General features: G+C 35.8%; 1 protein-coding gene across 2 annotated transcripts in view; it reads right to left on the minus strand.

Annotated features, from left to right (window-relative positions):
• Nucleotides 1–19,656, minus strand: part of SYT14 (synaptotagmin 14) — a 215,191-nt gene extending 195,535 nt beyond the window's left edge. For both annotated transcript variants that reach the window (XM_017888322.1, XM_017888323.1), the window contains exon 1: nucleotides 19,608–19,656. The gene's annotated coding sequence lies outside the window, so the exon portion shown is untranslated. The remainder of the gene's footprint in view (nucleotides 1–19,607) is intronic.
• Between the last annotated feature and the right edge of the window lie 2,007 nt (nucleotides 19,657–21,663).

The raw sequence follows: 21,663 nt of genomic DNA on the forward strand, positions 1-21,663 counted from the left end.
CACACCAGTAAGAATAGCTATAATTAAAAAGTCAAAAAAAATAACAGATGCTGGCACGGTTGTAGAGAAAAAGGAATGCTTTTACACTGCTGGCAAAAGTGTAAGTTAAGTTCAACTATTGTGGAAGACAATGTGGTGATTCTTCAAAAACCTAGAGGCAGAAATACCATTTGACCCAGCAATCCTCCCATTACTGGGTATATACCCAAAGAAGTATAAATCATTCTATTATAAAGATATATGAATGCACTGTATACATATGTAACAAACCTGCATGTTGTGCACGTGTACCCTAGAACTTACAAGTATAATAATAAAAAAAAAGATATATGCATGCACACATTCATTGTAGCATTATTCACAATAGCAAAGACATGGAATCAATCTAAATGCCCATCAGTGATAGTCTGGATAAAGAAAATGTGGTACATATACATCATGGAATACCACGCAGCCATAAAAAGAAACAAGATCATGTCCTCTGTAGGGACATGGATGGAGCCACAAGCCGTTATCTTCAGCAAATTAATCCAGGAACAGAAAACCAAATGCCACATGTTCTCACTTACAAGTGGGAGGTGAACAATAAGAAGACATGGACACACAGAGGGGAACAACACACACTGGGGCCTGTTGGAGAGTTGGGGACAGGAAGAGGGAAAGCATCAAGATGAACAGCTAATGGATGCTGGGTTTAATACCTAGTTGATGGGATGATCTGTGCAGCAAGCCACCATGGCACATGTTACCTCTGTAACAAACCTTCACATCCTGCAAACGTACCCTTAAACTTTAAAGTTGGAAAAAAAAAAAAAGACCCATTTGTCTGCTGTCCTCAAAAAGTCCATCTCACATATAAATCCATAGGCTCAAAGAAAAGGGTGGAAGAAAGATCTATCGTACAAACAGAAAAAAAAAGAGCTAGAGTCACTCTTCTTATACCAGATAAAACATAATTTAAACCAACAACAATAAAAAAGGACAGAGAATTGTATTACATAATGAGAAAGAGTCCAATTAAACAAGACTTAACTATCCTAAATACATACACACGCAACACTGAGGCACCCAAATTCATAAAACAAATTATTCTAGACCTGTGAAAAGACTTAGACAACCACACAATAATAGTGAGGGACTTCGATACCCAACTGACAGCATGAGACACATCACTGAGGCAGAAAACCAACAAAGAATTTCTGGACTTAAGTTTGATACTTGACCAACTGAACCTAATAACCATCTACGGAATACTGTATCCATCAACCACAGAATATACATTCTTCTCGTTTGCACACAAAACACACTCTAAGATAGACCACATGCTCAGCCATAAGGTAAGTCTCAATAAATTCAAAAAAACTGAAATCATTCCAACCATACTTTCAGATCACAGTGAAATAAAAATAGAAATCAATAACAAGAAGATCTCTCAAAACCACACAATTTCATGGAAATTAAACAACTTGCTACTGAATGACTTTGTAGTGAACAATAAAACTAAGGCAGAAATTTTAAAAATATTTAAAATAAATGAAAACAGAGACACAACATACAAAAATCTCTGGGATGCAGCAAAAGCAGTATTAAGAGGAAAGTTCATAGTGCTATACACCAACCTAAAATAGTTAGAAAAATCTTAATGATCTAACATCACACCTAGAAGAACTAGAAAAACAAGAACAAACTAACCTGAAAGCCAGCAAATAAATAAATAAATAAATAAATAAATAAATAAATAAATAAATAAAACAGAGTAGAACGGAAGGAAACTGAGACCCCAAATACATACCAAGAACAATGAAACCAAAAGTTGGTTCTTTGAAATGCTAAACAACATTGATAGGCCACTAGTAAGATTAAAAAAAGAAAAACAGTGAGATGATCCAGACATTACAACCAATTATGTAGAAATATAAAAGATCTTCAGAGACTACTATGAATATCTCTATGCACATAAAACTAGGAAATGGATAAATTCCTGGAAACATATAACCTCCCAAGATTGTCTCAAGAAGAAACTGAAACCTTGAATAGACCAATATCAAGTTCCAAAATTGAATCAATAATAAAAACCCTACCAACCAAAAAAAGCCCTGGACCAGATGGACTCACAGCCAAATTCTAACAGATGCATAAAGAAGAACTGGTGCCAACTCTACTGAAACTATTCCAGAAAAACAAGGAGGAGGGACTCCTCCCTAACTCATTCTACAAAGCCAGCATCACCTTAATACTAAAACTTGGCAAAAATACAACAATAAAAAAAGAAAAGTTCAGGCCAATATCCCTGATGAATGTAGACACAAAAATTCTCAACAAAATACTAGCAAATCAAATTCAGCAACATATCAAAAAGTTAAATCTGCCATGATCAAGGAGACTTCATCGCTGGGATGCAAGGTTGGTCCAACATACACAAATCAATAAATGTGATTCACCGCATAAACTGAGTCAAGAACAAAAATCACTTGATCATCTCAATCAACATGGAAAAGCTTTTGATAAAATCCAATATCCCTTTGTGATAAAACCCTGAACAAACTAGGCAGCAAAAGGAACATACCTCAAAATAATAAGACCCACCTATGACAAATCCATAGCCAAAATTATACTGAATGGACAAAAGCTGGAGCAATTCCCCTTGAGAACTGGAACAAGACAAGGATGTCTACTCTCACCACTCTTATTCAACATAATACTGGAAGACCTACCCAGAGCAATCAGGCAAGAGGAAGAAATGAAAGGTATCCTTATACGACAAAAGGGAGTCAAATTGTCTCTTTTTAACAATGATATGAGGCTATGCCTAGAAAACCCTAAAGACTCCACGAAAATGCTCCCGGAACTAACAAACGACTTCAGTAAAGTTTCAAGACAAAAATCAAAGTACAAAAATCAGTAGCATTTCTATACACTAATAATGTTTAAGCTGAGAGCCAAGCCAAGAACAATATCTTTCATAACAGCCACACAAGAAAAGAAATATCTAGGAATACATCTAATCAAAGAGGTGAATGATCTCCTCAAGGAGAACTACCAAACACTGCTGAAAGAAATCATAGATAACACAAATGGAAAAACATTTCATGCTCTTGGATTGGAGAGTAAGTATCATTAAAATGGCCATACTGCCCCGGGTGCAGTGGCTCACACCTGTAATCCCAACACTTTGGGAGGCCGAGGTGGGCGGATCACCTTATGTCAGGAGTTTGAGACCAGCCTGGTCAACATGGTGAAATCCCATCTCTACTAAAAATACAAAAACTAGCTGGGCGTGGTGGCACATGCCTGTAATCCCAGGTACTCGGGAGGCTGAGGGCAGGAGAACAGCTTGAACCTGGGAGGCGGAGGTTGCAGTGAGCCAAGACTGTGCCATTGTACTCCAGCCTGGGTAAGAGTGAGACTCTGACACCAAAAAAAAAAGTCATACTGCCCAAAGCAATCTATAGATTCAATGCTATTCCTATCAAACGACCAGTGTCAATTTTTCACAGAATTAGGAAAAAACAAAACAAAAAAAAACCTCTAAAATTCATATGGAACCAAAAAAGTGAAAGCCCAAATAGTGAAAGCCATCCTAAGCAAAAAGAATAAAGCTGGATGCATCACATTACCCAACTTTAAACTAAATGGTATAAGGCTATAGTAACCAGAACAGCATGGTACTGATACAAACACGGACGCATAGACCAACAGGACAGAATAGACAACCCAGAAATAATGTTACATATCTGCAGCCAACTGACCTTTGACAAAGTTAACAAAAACATACACTGGGGAAAGGACACTCTATTCAATAAATGGTGCTGGAAAACTGGATTACTATATGCGGACTGAAACTGGATCCCTATCTCTCACTATATACAAAAATTAACTCAAGATGGATTAAGGACTTAAATGTAAATTCTGAAGCTATAAAAATTCTAAAAGAAAATACAGGAACACCTCCTCTGCACATTTGTCTAGGCAAAGAATTCATGACTAAGACCCCAAAGCAAATGCAACAAAACAAAATACACAAATGGGACTATATAAACTAAAAAGCTTCTGCACAGTAAAAGTAGTAATCAACACAACGAACAGCCAGCCCGCAGAATGGGGGGAAAATATTTGCATATTTCAAACTATGTATCTGACAAAGGTCTAACATCCAGAATCTATAAGGAATAAACAAGTCAACAAACGAAAAACAACCCCATTAAAAAGTGAGCAAAGACAACAAACAGACACTTCTCAAAAGAAGACATACAAGCAGCCAACAAACATGAAAAAATGGTCAATATCACTAATCATCAGAGAAATGAAAATCAGAACCACAATGAGGGCCAGGCATGGTGGTTCACGCCTATAATCCCAGTACTTTGGGAGGCCAAGACGGGTGGATCACAAGGTCAGGAGATCAAGACCATCCTGGCTAACAGGGTGAAACTCCGTCTCTACTAAAAATACAAAAAATTAGCCAGTTGTGGTGGCGCATGCCTGTAGTCCAAGCTACTCAGGAGGCTGAGGCAGGAGAATCGCTTGAACCCAGAAGGTGGAGGTTGCAGTGAGCCGAGATCGCACCACTGCACTCCAGCCTGGGCAACAGAGCGAGATTCTATCTCAAAAAAAAAAAAAGAAAAGAAAAAAAGAAAAGAAAAAAAAACCCCACAATGAGATACCATTTCACAATAGTCAGAATGGCTATTATTAAAAAGTAAAAAATTAGCAGATGCTGGTGAGGCTGCAAAGAAATGGGAACACTTACACACTGTTGATGGTAAAGTAAATAAGTTTAGCCACTGTGGAAAGCAACTCTGAGATTCCTCAAATAACTTGAAACAGAGCGACCATTCGATGCAGCAATCCCATTACCAGATATATCTTCAAAAGAAAGTAAATGTTTCTACCAAAAAAGACATATGCACACATATGTTCACCAAAGCATTATTCACAATAGCAAAGACATGGAACCAACCCAGGTGCCCATCAACAGTGGACTCAGTGGACTGAATAAATAGATAACCTAAAGAGACCCACATATTTTTTTAAAAATTAAGTCTGCAGTTAAAAACCTTCCCATAAAGAAGATTTATGCCACCAAGGCCTATGTGGCTTCTCTGGTGAACTGTAGCAAACATTTAAGAAAGAAATAATACCAACTATATATAATTCTCTCACAAAATTCAAGAGGAAGGAACTTCCCAATTCATTCTCTCAGGCCAGTATCATCCTGATACTGAAACTAGAAAGAGGCATGAAAAGAAAAGAAAAGAAACCAGGATCCCTACTGACATACGAAAAGTCTTAACAAATTTTTAGCAAATTCAATCCAACAATATAGTAAAAGGATAATCCATCATGAACAAGTGGAATTTATCTCATAAATGTAAGGTTGGTTTAACATGTGATTCATCATGTAAACAAACTAAAAAAAGTTTTAAAATCATATGATCATATCAGTAGATACAGAAAAGCATTTTCTTGGAAAATTCCAACAAGCATTCCTTCTAAACTTTCTCAGAAAACTAGGAATAAAAAGGATGTTCCTCACCCAGGCAAAAACATCTAACATCATACTTACTGGCAAAAGATTGAATGGTCTTCCCTTGAGATCACCCAAAATGCTTTCCCTTGAGATCACCAACAAGGCAAAGATTCTCATTCTAATTATTTTATTCAGTATTGTACTAGAAGTTCTAGTCAGTGAAATAAGGCAGGAAAAAGAAATAAAAGGCATCCAGATTGGAAAGGAAGAAGTAAAACTGTCTTTATTCACAGACACGGTCATCTACATAAATATTCCTTTAGAATCTACAAAATAAGCTACTAGAACTAATGAGTGCATTTAGCAAGGTTGCAGCATACAAAATAATGTACAAAACATAACTGTATTCCTATATAATATCAACAAACCACTAAAAATTTAAATTTAAAATTTCTATTTACAACATTAAAAAATATGAAATGCTTAGGGATATATTTGATAAAATGTTTAAGACACACTGAAAATTACAATTTATATCTAAAGAAAATTAAAGAAGAACTAAATAGAAATATACACTAGGTTCATGGATTAGTAGACTCAATAATATTAAAATGTCAATTTTCTTCAGCTTATCTACAGGTGTTTTTTTCTAACATAGTCCCATCCAAAATTCCGCCAGGCTGTTTTGTAGAAATTGATAAACTGAAGCTAAAAGTCACATAGACATGCAAGAGATCTGGAAGAGCGAAGAATCTGAAAACAAATAAAATTCATAGACTTGGACTTCAAGAATGGTTATAAAGCTACAGTAATCAAGACACTTTGGTATTGGCAACAAGGCAGACAAATAATTCAATGGAACAGGATAAAGTTCAAAAAGAGGACGGGTGCGGTGGCTCATGCCTATAATCTCAGCACTTTGGGAGGCCTAGGTAGGCGGATCATGAGATCAAGCAATCGAGACCATCCTGGCCAAGACGGTGAAACCCCATCTCTACGAAAAATACCAAAATTAGCTGGGTGTGGTGGGCACACACCTGTAGTCCCAGCTACTTGGGAGGCTGAAGCAGTAGAATCGATTGAATCCAGGAGACGGAGGTTGCAGTGAGCCAAGACGGCGCCACTGCACTCCAGCCTGGCCACAGAGAAAGACCCCATCTCAAAAAAAAAAAAAGAAAAGTTCAAAATAAACCGATAAATACATAATCTATTGATTTGATATAAAAGGACAAAGGCATTTCAGAGAGAGGTTTTGTTTTTTTTTTTCCAAAAAATGAGGCTGAAACAATTAGCTATCCATACCAAGTGAACTTTGATATGTACCTCACATCATACATAAAAATTAACTCAAAATGTCTTCCTTAGGGAATGCTAACGGACTGTTGATGCGACTGTAGATCAGTTCAGTCCCTGTGGAAAGCAGTCTGGAGATTTCTCAAAGAACTAAAAATAGAACTACCACTCAACCCGGCAATCTCATTACTGGGTAAATGCCCAAAGGAAAACAAACTCTTCTACCAAAAAGATTCATGCACTTATATGTTTATCCCAGTGCTATTCACAATAGCAAAGACATGGAATCAACTAGGTGCCCATCAACGATTGACTGGATAAAGAAAATGTGGCACATATATGTCATGGCATACTATGCAGCCACAAAAAAGATGAAATCATGTCCTTTGCAGCAATATGGATGTAGCTGGAGGCCATTATCCTAAGTGAATTAATGGAGAAACAGAAAATCAAGTATCACTTGTTCTCACTGAGTACACACAGACATAAAGATGGAAACAATAGACATGGGGAGTCTAAAAGAGAAGAGAGAGGGAATGTGACAAGGGTTGAATAACTATTGAGTACTCTATTTAATTTTTGGGTAATGGATCCAACAGAAGCCCAGATTTCAGCATCACACAATATATTAATATATCCACATAACAAACATGAACATGGACCTCTTGAATCTAAAATTTTATTTTAAAATAGACTTTGTCAAAACATGCCCTACTTTGGCATTGACCTTCTGTACAGAAAAAAAAAAATGAACATGGCAGACCTGAGACTGCTATCCTTAGGAAACCCTGCTTATAGGGTTGGCCCCTGGATGGCATCTGGGAACTTGATCCTCAGATTGGTACCAGTCAACATTAATTGATAAAAGTAGTTTCTTGTATCTAGACTGTTTGTATAAATACTATGGTTTATGCTGAACTCCTATATGTCTTTTGGAAATCTGCAATTTTTTTGCAAGCTAGGAAAAGGGTGCTTACATGGCAAGCCCTCAATGAAAATCTTGGGCTCTGAGTCTCTAATGGACTTTCCTAGGCATGAAGATGGTATACATATTGCTGCATTTTCATTGCTGAGGGAAGTGTGCTCTGTGTGACCCCTCATGACAGGGAGAGAGCACAAGGAAACTCAATTGTATTAGGATTCTTTCTGGGAAAAAGGATTCTTTTGGAATATAAATTGTAGGAAAGCATACTTTATTTCAAAGTTCATTGAAAAATAAACATAAGGGAATAACCAGAAAATGTTTAAAATGAACACTAATGCAAGAAACCCTTTTCTACTAGGTAACAAAAGCCTCAATAATAAAAGCAGAGTAATTGTGGTTCCAGAAAACATATACAGATGAATAGAAAGAAAAAAAACTTAACTACAGAAGCTGACTATATTAGTCTACACTGCTATAAAGAACTGCCCGAGACTGGGTAATTTATAAAGTTAGGAAGTTTAATTGACTTACAGTTCCATATGGCTGGGGAGGCCTCAAGAAACTTACAATCATTGCAGAAGGGGAAGCAAGCACATCTTACACGACAGCAGGTGGGAGAGAAGAGGAACTGCTGAACTCTTATAAAACCATCAGCTCTCGTGAGAACTCACTAACACGAGAACAGCATGGGGGAACCTGCTGCCATGATCCAATCACCTCCCACCTGGTCCCTCCCTTGACATGTGGGAATAATGGGGATTACAATTCAAGATGAGATTCAAGTGGGGACACAGAGCCAAACCATATCACTGACCCAAGCGTGTATAACAACTTAGTACATGAAAACAGTAGTACTGCAAGTTGTCAGGGAAAGAATGAATTATCCAATAACTGGTATTGTATAAGTGGCTGATCAGTTAGAGATTAATGTAAAGCTGGATCCTTCCCTCACACCTCTGACTGAAATAAATTACAAGTGGATGTAAACACATGTTTAAAGAAGACCATATTTTACAGTAATTAGAGATTCACTGATGTGAACAACCAATTCTTTGAGGAAATCATCATCAATCTGTCATTTCATCAGATTCATCACTCTCATTTTGTAGATATACTTCTTGAAGGTTTGTTTGTGTTTACCAAACTTCTGGGGTTGAAATGTAGAAAAGATGAGTCATACTTCAGTTGATGTATGAAAACTGTCCTCTGTAGATACTTTTCCTCCTCATGAAAATGATGACAGGCCAGAATAAATAATCAGAAAATTAAATTTATTGATCAAAAGATCTCAACCATACATATTTTTACATATATAATTCATTTAGGTAAAATAAGTACATAAGCCAAAATTACTTAGTATACATCCCATTCGTCTGCCTAAGTCTTAGGATGAAATAGGTTGATAAAACAAGAAAATTTCCCTTTCCTTCTTCCAATGGAAAAGACCTTAGGAGAGAGAAATCTAAACTAAATTGGCAATGGGATATTTTTTATAATACCTGGACCCTTACTAAAGAGACTATAGTGGATGGTATGTATGACACCAATTCTGTCAGGATCATCTCAGCAATCCATCTCTATTCCTCTTCTCTCAAGAATAAAAAAAGATTTTCTTTTTTACACACACCCTAGACATTTCAATTACAACCCTTGAACCAAGCGCCGGGCAGATAAACAACATTCTCGTCTTTCTGTTCTGGTAGCAATAAATGAACTTCTGTTCCGTTTCAATGTGATTTACTAAAGAGTCCATAACTCAATTGAATAATGCGGACAGGTTACGAAAAACTGAAATAGGCTTTACATTTCTGAAGTTGGTACACAGACATCATTCTGTAAACACCTTAGTTTTACACTCATAAAACTCCAACTCATACAGCCATTACAGAAAGAAATAAAGGAAGAAGAAAATGACACTTTTAGATGGGTATTTCAGAGAAAAGTAGAACTTAGTGAGGCACAGGATGGGTTCTCATAGCCTTCATCACCCATTTGCTCTCCATTTTTATTTGGATTACTCTAGATTCTTGTACTCCTATGACCTCCATAATAAAACGTTTCCCCTTATCTCTTGAACTTCATTCCCCTTCAAAGAGTGGGGGTCTGCTTTACTCTTAGTGTATATGTTAATTTATGGCAGCCTGAATTTGGAACATAAAACTAAAAATAACAAGCATGAATCAATGTGGTAGGCTCCCTGCCTCTGGGTGCACATAAACCTCTCATTAAGAAGTTCAAAGAAGCCGAGAATGAATCAAAGAAAATACAGCTCCATGATCTCCACCTTCTATTAAATTGTAAATGAAACTGTCATTTTAATTATAGTAGCTAAAGCCCTATTCCCTGCTACTACTGAGGCTCTATAAATTCACAACCTAATTGAAATTTCTTGCACCAGGTTAAAAAAAAAAGCTTAAAATGTACAACAGGGCAGTTACAAAAATCTATTGGCCTCTTCAATTCAAGAATATCTCTTAACAGTAGGTCACTGAACTATATATCAAAAGGAAACATATCTACCCTAAGAACCAGAAAAAATGAAAATGGCATAAATAAAAGAATTATATTATGACTAGATATTTTTTAGAATAATGAAAACTAAATTATACACTGAGAAAAAGAGTAATTTATTCATTACATACTGTTTAGTCACAAGAAAGAAACAAAGAAAAGACAATTACAATTTTATATAATTTTTAGAATTTCTCATTTGCATGTTGATCCAACAATAGGAGAAAAATTATTTTACTGGATTTGCATAGAAACTGAAGATGGAGGTCTGCTTATATGCCAACATCCAAAGATTCGTGGTCAGAATTTTTCATACTAGGAGCCACTTCCTTGTTCAGAGATCAGCAAACTGTTTCCTACAGACATATGCCACTATTAAATGAATTATTGAAACATTTTAGAAGGCTAACATTAGTGACTCAGTAGGTAGGTCTCATAAATTCAAAGTTCTGAGTGTCAAACCACTGAAAGAATAAACAATGAAACAATCGGGTCATGCCTTCCAGAATTCATACAAAAAAATTCATTCATCTCCAATAAGAGTCTACAAGTTCCAAGACTGTCCCTACCTTCTTCAGCAAGGTAATAATAATATGTACATACCAATTTACTGACTACAAAGGGTTTCATACACTTTACTTCACTTGATCCTCACAGAAGCCTTGTGAGATTAGTACAGATAGCCTTAATAATGTTACCATTTTACAGAGGGGGAAACTGAGACTCAAAGAATTTAATGACTTTAGTTACCCAGCCTGGATGAAGCAAATTGGGAAATTTAACCCATATCTCTTTATTTCATAATCATGTTCTCTTTCTACTAAATACTAGCTCTAATAAACGCACGAAAAAAGAAAAGTTACTTTATTGTTCTACTACTCTGGACAATTAGAACTATAAAAGGCTTGAAAGTCAAGTTTGGTCACTAAGCAAGAAATCTGTACCTATCCCAGCCCCCAAAAAGTCAGAATATAGCTCTACACCTTCACAAATTCTACATGAAAAATTGTCACCTACAGTTTAGACACTTTACTACTATATTCCCAAAAGAAATAACTAAAACACCACCAAAAGAGGGAAGAGCCCACGATGCACTTCAGGGGAAAGAGAAAGAAACAATAAATCTGTCTACCCAGCAAAAAGGGAGAATCCAAGGCTGTAGACAGTAAAATATAAACACCTAACTGGATTTCCATTTGTCCACAAAGCGACATCAGCCAACTCAAAGGAAAAGGATAGCACATGCAGAAACATTCCCTTGACTGCCAGAGGTTTGAAAAAGCAGCACCAAGTTCAGCCTCTCCCCCAGCTCTAGTAACTGTAATCTACCTATTGTCTCCAAATTTTCATCTCTCACACCTTGTACTCTCTTATAAGTGTATCATTCTAAAACAGTTGTGTATTAGGACAAGAAACTATCAGAACTGAACAGATATAGGATATCTATTGTAGCCCCATAATTTGTAAACTACCACTACCATGCACATCCTATGTCAACAATCATACAAGGCTTTGCCCTCAGATGAGTTACAACTACTCACTTTAAGATGTTAACTGATGAGGTTTAAGTTATTATTTCGGATCATATTTGAAAGAAATTGTAAAGGCCACTTAGACTAGTGATGAGCAGCATTCAAAAAACCACGTGGCCAACCTAGCTTCAAGACAGTCTTTGATTCAAATGGGAGAAAAGACTGGAAAGTTGTTTTTTGCTACTATTTCTCAAGTATGCTCAGATACTTATATTTTAGTGGTTTAAATAAGTGACTTCCTTCTAGTCAAGGAAAAACATTGAAGGTAATAAATTTAAATATTCTATACATGTTCCCAATTGATTCAGTAAAGTAATTTTATTTTCAATGTTTAAAAAAAGGCATAAATTTATTTTCCTAAATTGAAAAAACAAAATTAACCACTGATCATCTCCTATTCTCTAACCACTACAGAGACTTTTTTCTACAATTTCCAAAAACAGATTGTCATTCATATTGGGATATTACATTTGATTTGTGAATATCCAATAAAGTAATGCCATATAGATTTAGTATATAAAAATACTAACAGGCCAGGACAATAGAGAGTCCTGTGCCATAAAACTACAAACCACCCTCCAGGTTAATATGACTTGAACATATTAACATACATTAGTATATACATTCACCTGTCTCAGGCATATCATTATTTTAATTTAGGTTCATAAAGACATAAAAAATCTGAAGTAGTAAATATCAAAGGAATAGAATTTCAGGTAATGGAAACTTTTGCATAAAAAGAGGAGCTGGTAAGAATAAAACACGCTATGTAAGCAGATTTTTTTTTTTATTGAGATAAAACACATATGCCACAAAATTCACCAAAGTGCATAATTCAGTGTTCTGTAATATATTCATAGAGTTGTGCAATCACTATCTAATTTCAGAATATATTTTCATCACTCCCCAGAAAAACCCATACCTATTAGTAGTAGCTCCCTATTCTCCCCTCCCCTAGCCCTGGCAACTACTAATCTATATTCTGTCTCTATAGATTTGTCTATTCTGGACATTTCATATGAATGAAAGCCTATATATATGATATGTGGCTTTCTGTGTCTGGTTTCTTTCACTGTTTGCAAGGTTCATCAATGTTGTAGCTTGTATCAATAATTCATTTCTTCTGGTGAATGAATAATATTCCATTGTGCCAATATGCCACATTTATTTAATTCATTCATCAGTTGATAGATATTTAGGTTGTTTCCCTTTCTTTTTGGCTATTAAGAATACAGTTGCTAGGCCGGGTGTGGTGGCTCATGCCTGTAATCTCAGTACTTTGGGAGGCCAAGGCAGGAGGATCATGAGATCAAGCGATCGAGACCAGCCTGGCCAATGTGGTGAAAGCCCGTCGCTACTAAAAATACAAAATATTAGCTGGGTGTGGTGGCACACACCTATAGTACCAGCTACTCAGGAGGCTGAGGCATGAGAATCGCTTGAACCCAGGAGGCGGAGGTTGCAGTGAACTGAGATCATGCCACTGCAGTCCAGCCTGGGCAATAAAGCGAGACTCCATCTCGAGAAAAAAAAATTACAAAAAAGAATAACCTTGCTATGAATATTCATCTACAAATTTTTGTATAAACATATGTTTTCAATTTTCTTGGGTATAGGCCTGGGTTATATGGTAACTCCATGTCTCTTTTTTTTTTTTTTTTTTTTTTAGGAACTTCGTAATTGTTTTCTAATGTTGCTATACCATTTTACATTCCCAGCAATAGATGGGAGTTTCAATTCCTCCACATCCTTGCCAACACTTGTTATTGTCCATTTTTTTTAAGATCCATGGACATATAGTCACAGCAGTAGAGGATTGTAGAGTATCCTTTTAGTTCTATTTTGTTTATTTTCCCGAAGAAGTTGCCAAAGAAATAAAAAGTATAACTAGAAAAGATTAAAAAACTGTTATTATTTCCAGATGATATGTCTACTAAGAAAACCCAAAATATCTATGGAAACAGTTAAATAGTCTAGCAATATGGCGACATATAACACTAATTTAGAAAAGTTAATTATATTTTTATTAACAAATTTCATTTACTATAGCAACAAAAAATATAAGATATCTAAACATAAATCTAAAAAAATGCAAGATCATTATAGATGAATTTTCAAAACCTTACTGAAAGATATTAAACAAATGCAAAGATACACCATGTTCAAGAATAAGAAATTTCAGTATTTTAAAGATATAATCTCCACATAGATCTAGAGATTCAATGTAATCCCTATTAAAATTCCAAAAAGGCTTTTTAAAGAACTTGACAAGCTGATTCTAAACTTTATATGGAAAATCAAAGGCCCAGAAATAGTTATTACATTACTGAAGAAGAAAAGTAAGAAGAATTTGTACTACTAGATAACAAGAATCACAACACTTTAATAATTAAGATAGTGACGTACTGTTAGGGAATAGGTAAACTGATTAACAGAACAGAAATAGACCAACTTGATAAAAACTCAACAGAGGTAGCAGAGGTGGCACTGCAGATCAGTGGGAAATCTTTGGAATACTTAGTAAATTGTGCTGGAACTACTACTTAACCATTAAAAAATAAAATTAGGTTCTTAACCATATAAAAATCAATTTCAGATGGATTAATAACATAAATATAAAAAGCAAGACTAAACCTCTTAAAGTAACACAATTGCTATCATCTTAGGGGTAAGGAAGGATTTCCCCACAACATCTCAAAAAGCACTAGAAAGACAGAGAGAAAGAAGGAAGGAGGGGGAGAAAGAGAAAAGAATGAAAAGAAAAAATATTAAGAAGTTAGACTAAATTAACATTAAAATTTTTGTTCATGAACACACCATAGACACTTCTGAGTATTTGAAAAAAAATGGAATCTGCCTAATTCCATGCCTCCCAGTTTTACCTCCCCCAAACTGTACAAAACAAGAAAGAAAAAGTAAATCTACAGGCTGGGAGGGGTGGCTCACGCCTGCAATCCCAGCACGTTGGGAGGCTGAAGTGGGTGGACCACCTGAGGTAAGGAGTTCAAGACAAGCCTGGCTAACATGGTGAAACCCAGTCTCTACTACCAGTACAAAAATTAGACGGGCATGGTGGTGCATGCCTGTAATCCCAGTTGCTTGGGAGGCTGAGGCAGGAGAATCGCCTGAACCCAGGAGGTGGAGATTGCAGTAAGCCGAGATCGCGCCATTGCACTCCAGCCTGGGTGACAAGAGCAAGACTCTGTCTCAAATATATATATATATACATATGCTACATAAAAACTATATCCTCAGAATCATCTGAATACAGAGAATGCTAATATCTCAAAATAAATGCGAGTAAAAACAGAAAACTTACCAAATCATAAGGTGCAATCTCTCACGATCCCACCCCACCGAAACAAAACAGAAAGGTTTTGGTGTAGACAAAGGAAGAGAAAAACTATCAGGAAGACAGAAGAAAGAAGACAGCAATGGGGAGCTAAAGTTAGAAAGGAAAGTCCATGTTAAATCTGAAAATACTAACAGGAGCAGTAACAAAACTGAGTAGATGACAGCACAGCCTACAGGCAAGGAACTCTAAAAGTACATGTGAGTTACTTTCAGCATAACTTAGCATAAGTTACTTTCGAGCATAACTTAACGGGGTAGTTAGGCAGTCTTTGTACATAGCTTCTGCAGGAGGAAAAAAGGCAGAAGGGAAAAGGCCCTTCAGCAACTGGGTGGTGAAGGGGAAATGAAAAAAAAGGGGGTAGGATCCTAAGAGACAAAAGACAATCACAAAATCAGAGGATTCACAATCCCTTCCCTTCCAAAACAAAATACAACAAAACGAAACAACCCTATTACATCTTTCCATATTAATCTCCCCTTCTACTTAGCCTTAAATTTTCTCACTGAAGTCACACCTTTAAGTTATATACCTACCTCTAGAAGAAATTTATCCACATGGTCACCATTAGCATATATAGAGCATGTAAGACTATGGCAAGTATATTAGGGTAGATTAATTGATAAACGGCAGAATATAGGTTGCTGTACTTCTTGGGCTCACTGACTCACTAACATTTCCCAGCCTGTTTTGAAGTTACTATAGATGTAGCCCTGTGACTGAATTATTGACATGGGAATCTTAAGGAATGTACTTTGCTTCCAGGCCTATCCCACAAAAACCTCCTACACACCATCTTCCTTTCCCCTTTTTTTCTCCACACACTCCCTGCTTAATGAAGATGAACACACTCGCCTCCAAAGCCATGTGCCAGAGCCACAAACTAGGATCCTGGATCCCTGAATCACTGCTGAAGGAGTGCTCTGTGGCAACTAGAAATACCTGATATAAACTTCACGAGAGAGAAATAAACCTCTATCCTGTTTGAGTCATTATTTGTTTGGGGTTTGTTTGGCGCAGCAGCTAACAGTACCTTGAGTAATACAACATGTTGACTATTTCCTAGGGAAGCAGAAAAATCTTCTATAGGGATATATGATATAGAAGATGTATACTTCAACACGGGGAAGAGTGGTAGCAGAAGAAAAATAAGAATGACAGAGAAATCAGAGTGGATTCTGAACCATGGTTAATGAGGAGTTGAGACAGGTGCTTACAATTTGAAAGAAGGGATATTTTTAAGATGAAAACTACATAAAAGGGAAATATAATTATGATATAATATGGCTTTACTGCAAACAATATTGATCATAAAAAAGTAAGTTCTGAAAACTGACTTAATCAAAATTGAAATACAACTTAGGGAAATGAGATTTGAAGAAACGCATGGGAGGGTAAGTTGGTTTCTATTTTCACAGGTCCAAAGATAGAAAGGAATTTTGAAGCACAATGGATTACACCCAGAGTCTCACCCATACATAATGTAAGTGATTTAGATAATGAGACTTTTGAACTGATGATATTCAGATGACATTTTGGGCTCCGAGTTGATACTATAATGTCTTTGTAGATCAGGGTAAGATACTTTTATTTAAGGTATAATAACAATCCACAGAAAATTTCAACAAGCAAAGTGGTTGCCCTGATTTACATTTTTGAAAATCACTAATACTTACTGAAAGGAGATAAAAATGCAAGTAGGGAAACCAGTTAGAAAACTATGACAGTGATCTAGGCAAAAAAAGACAGAGAACCAGACTACAATGACAGCAGCAGGATGAAAAAAAAGAGGATAGATTAAAAAATATACTTTGCAGGTAGAACTGATTGAACTTACTAATAAATTAAATGTGGACAATAATAATGAGGGAAATATAGGATGATTCCTAAGTTAGGAGCTGAGTAACTGGGTAGACAGTGCTATTTATTAGCTGAGATGGAGAAAACTGAGGAAGGTATAGGCTCAGGTAAGAAAATCAAGACTTGCATTTTAAACGTGTCAAGTTGTTATTATAACAGACATCCAGATAGAAATATCAAGTAACTCATTTGATAAAAGATGAGGGAGCTCAGACAGCCAAGAGCTGGATTTACAAATTTATGTGGCATTTAAAGCAACAGAACTAGATAAAATCAAACAGAGTAAAAGATGGAAAAATGAAGTAAGCCCAGGACCAAACCCCTGGTATATGATATAATCAGAAGTCTGATGGGGAGAGAGGCTAGCAAAAGAGACAGAAACAGCCAAAGAGGTAAAAAGAAGTTGTGATGTCTGGCCGAACGCAGTGGCTCACACCGGTAATCCCAGAATTTGGGGAGGCCGAGGTGGGCAGATCATTTGAGGTCACGAGTTCAAGACCAGCCTGGCCAACATGGTGAAACCCCATCTCTACTAAAAATAGAAAAATTAGCCGGGCATGGGGGCGTACACCTGTAATCCCAGCTACTTGGGAGGCTGAGGCATGAGAATAGCTTGAACCCAGGAGGCAGAGGGTGCAGTGGGCCAAGATCATACCACTGCATTCCAGCCTGGGAGACAGAGTGAAAAATCTGTCTTTAAAAAAAAAAAGGAAAAGAAAAAGAAAAAAGGAGGTTGTGATGTCAGAGATGTCATTTCATTAGAATAATCATTGATACTAATTATAATTACTCTTCACAACTTTCATACGATCTACTCTATGGAAGTCTAGCATAAAATGCAAAAGCTTTAGCCCAGAGCATTAATTCTAAAATATTCAAATACTTATGAAAATTTACTGTACTGAATGTTGAGAGGATAAACAGAGATTCAGATATTTTTCCATGTCATGGCTATGGTGTGAATAAATTTTTTAAATGCAGAATTAAATTTCTATAGATAATGGAAGACAGCGAAAAAGCTAGACTAATATAGAGAAATCTGGGCAAAGCATACTTTGAGAACTACCTGAAAAGGAATAGAGACAGCAATAAAGAACAACAACAAAAAAAGCCATGAGAAAAAAAGATATATTCACACTATCCTCTATCCTTATCTAATTTTCTCCATTGTAGCTTTCTGTTCCCTTTGTAGCCACAAAAGACCCTCTAAACCTTTTCATTTTCTTACTTCTAGCTGTCTCTATTCTTGTCTTGATTCTCTTTTCACCTGACCACACCTTTAATAGCTTTTGATTCCAACTGATCTTTACTGTCTTTTGCTATCCCATCAAATTAAAAGTTTTAAAAAGTTTTAGTGGGACTGGATAATAACTATAAAATTATTTTAAACATTTTTAGTAATTCTGGATTTATATAAATAGCAGAAGACTACAAATGTTTATGTGGAGAAATAAAACAATGCATAAATTTGTCTATCCCCTACCTCCACTTTAGGTAAGAAGCACAAATCAACAATGGTTATAGCATGAGAATCACAATCCTAAATTTGAGATTTCACGAAACTGACTTCAATTTCCTCCTTTATGGTACCAGAGGAAAGGTATACAGAAAAACTGTATTTTAATAAAGAAAGAAGATTTTAAATGAACAGCAACTGCATGCAATGACTCACAGATAACTAGTATAACCATGTCACTAATAGTGACATAAATTCACCTAAAAGGATTAAAATGTTTTAAAGTCTAAAGAAGTTGAAGCTTTTCAGAGCTGTTAAAGACTTACTGAAAATATGCTGACATTTTCCTGCCACGCCTCTAATACCCAGGTATGAGTGTCAAATAATGACACTGCTCCAAAATTCCTTAAAGTGAAATATTAGGGATGGGAGGAATGCTGTTAGTTGGCTAGACTCAGGAGGGCCAAGTGAGTTTGAAGAGAGATGCAAGAAAAGAAAGTGCCCCAAGTTTAAAAAGAGACAAGAGTAGTAAATTTATGAGGATTTCTTCCCCTGACCTCCCCAGGAATATCTTTTCTTCATACCATTTCACAGATTTGTGATTACTTATAAGGAGTTGTGAGGACTCCCAAGGTTCTCCTGATTCTTCCAAATCTAGAGAATACCTGATTCCTTGCCTCCCACCTAGTAACTGAATTACCTTTCCTGGGGCCACTTTGTTGAACCACCCAGTTGTCAGGTGGCTCCTTCTAAGGAAGCATAGACAGTTGTTGGTGTCAAAGGATGTTGTGGTCTTTGGATATGTTCCCGATTTGAATTTCAACCAAGTCCTCACATCTCTCTGATGGGGTACAGTAATAGAACAGAAGTCAATGGGAGATCAGCATGCACTCAGATTCCAGATTCTGAAAGGGAACAAAAATCAAACCCTCCATTCTTTGCCTCTTCACCATGTCTAATAACTAATATGCTAGAAACCAGGCAGGCTCTATCAGCCCATCAAAACTAAATATAAAGCAACAACTCTCAATAATCACATAATAAGTAATATGCACTTTATGAATGCTTAAGTCTATAAGACAAATGTTAATATTTACTATAAATTTACACTTTATAAATACAAATTATACGCCATCCTACCAAAATCTATTATACACTTTGAAAGTATTCAGTTAGTATTTAAATAGCCATGCAGAGCAGTGACTTACCTTTTCTAATACAGATAAGTTCATGTACTCCACAGGTTCTCTCTCCACCTGTTAAAAAAAGTTTATGGGAAGTTAAGAACAAAGAAAGTAGTGTGAATTTGACTGTTACAAAGAATCATTTTAAATTAGCACCTAAAAGTAACCTCAGAAAAAGTTTCCCTAACTCTTCTCTTTATAGTTAACTAAATGAATATGATAGCCTGATAACAGAATTTTCTGGAACAACCCAGAAATTAGGTCTTAGGAAGTCTCGTAATAAAGACACTTCATTCAAGTATGTGATTCTGAATGGCAAGCTTCTCAACTGCAGAAATCACATCACCATTTCCCAAGCATCTCTTCACATCGTCTAGAAGGAAAGACTGTAAGAGAGGACCCACTTTTGTATCTGAGCCTTAACATACACAAGTAAGTTAGTGAAAGGTCAATCCAATCCTGTAAAGTTACTATTTATATTTTATCACATATGCTCATATTATATATTCTCCAACAACCCACTATTATAAATTTGTAAAACAAATTTAATAGCATGAGGATAAAAACAAATTTAACTTTAAAATTACTTTGATTATTCTTTTTTGGAAAGAGTCTTTTGTAATGTTTCTTTTTTAAAAAATCTCTACTTATTGGGTCAAAAACCAAAAATACAGAAAAGTGCACAAATGTATAAAACGTTCATGTAATTATCACAAAGTAAGCACCTGAGTTGCTACAAACCAAGTCAAGAACCAGAACTTTGCTGGCATTCCAGGAGCCCCTTTAACTCACCTTCCTAGGCACTACTTTGTGCCTCAGAAGTACCTAATCTTCTGAGTGCTATCACCACAGCTTGGTTTTGTCTGCTTAGAAAATTTATACAAGTGGAATTGTTAAGTGGGCATTTTTGAGTCCTACTTCTTTCAACATTAGGTTTGTAAGATCAAACTATTTTATTGCTTGTAGTTATGGCTCATTCCTTTTCATTTCTGTATATAATTCCATTGTGTATAAATATACATATATATACATATATTCATGCATACATACGTAAAAATTTCAATTCTACCATTCATAAACATTTGAATTGATTTGGGTTTGCTATGACTCATTTTGCTATGAACCTTTTTATATAATACATGTCTCTGTTTCCCACATGCATGCTGTGCGTGCGTTTCTTCTAAATGTATTTCGAGGAGAACAGCTGGGTTTATGTGGCAAATGTACGTTTAACTTTAGAAGATAATGGCAAATGGTGGAAATAGATAAAGAAAATGTGGTAAATATATGTGGTGGAATACTATGCAGTCTAAAAAAACAAGGAAATTCTGTCATATGCAACAATATGGATGAACCCGGAGGACATTATGCCAAGTGAAAGAAAGCAGACACGGAAGGACAAATACTGCATGATATCACTTGTATGTGGAATCTACAAAAGTCAAATTCACAGATGTAGAGTAGAATGGTAGTTACCAGAGGTGGGAGAAAAGAAGGGAATGGAGAGGAGCAGGATAGGAAATGGGGAGATACTGTAAAGGGCACAAAGTTTCAGATAGACGAGGAGTTCTAGAAATCTACCGCAGAGCATGGTCACTACAGTCATTAATAATGTGTTGTATATGTCAAAATTTCTAAAAGAATAGACCTTAAATGTTCTCACTACAAAAAAGGCAAAGTGACTGATACGTTAATTAGCTTGATTTAATCATTCCACAATGTATACATATATCAAAACATCACACTGCACCCCATAAACACATACTTTGAATATTCTATTATAACAGTAATTTTATCTATTAGTTACTACTATATAGATATATTTCCTTCACTCAGAAGCATGTCACCACTTTAATGTAAGCTGAATAAAACTTTGTAGTGTTCTGTATATGTATGACCTTATAATTATTGTGAATTACTTTTAGTCTTTCCATAATGAAAATATTAAATAATTTAATCATTTCAGTTTAGCACAGAAGCTTTTATAAACAGCTTGGATATAAGACACAGAAATATCCTACAGCAATAACATGAGAAGTAAAAACCATGATATCCACTAAAAAAAGTAGGTCGTCTGAGA

Source organism: Rhinopithecus bieti, unplaced genomic scaffold (assembly GCF_001698545.2).
Source record: "Rhinopithecus bieti isolate Rb0 unplaced genomic scaffold, ASM169854v2 scaffold_15813, whole genome shotgun sequence".
NCBI classification, from domain to species: Eukaryota; Metazoa; Chordata; class Mammalia; order Primates; family Cercopithecidae; genus Rhinopithecus; species Rhinopithecus bieti.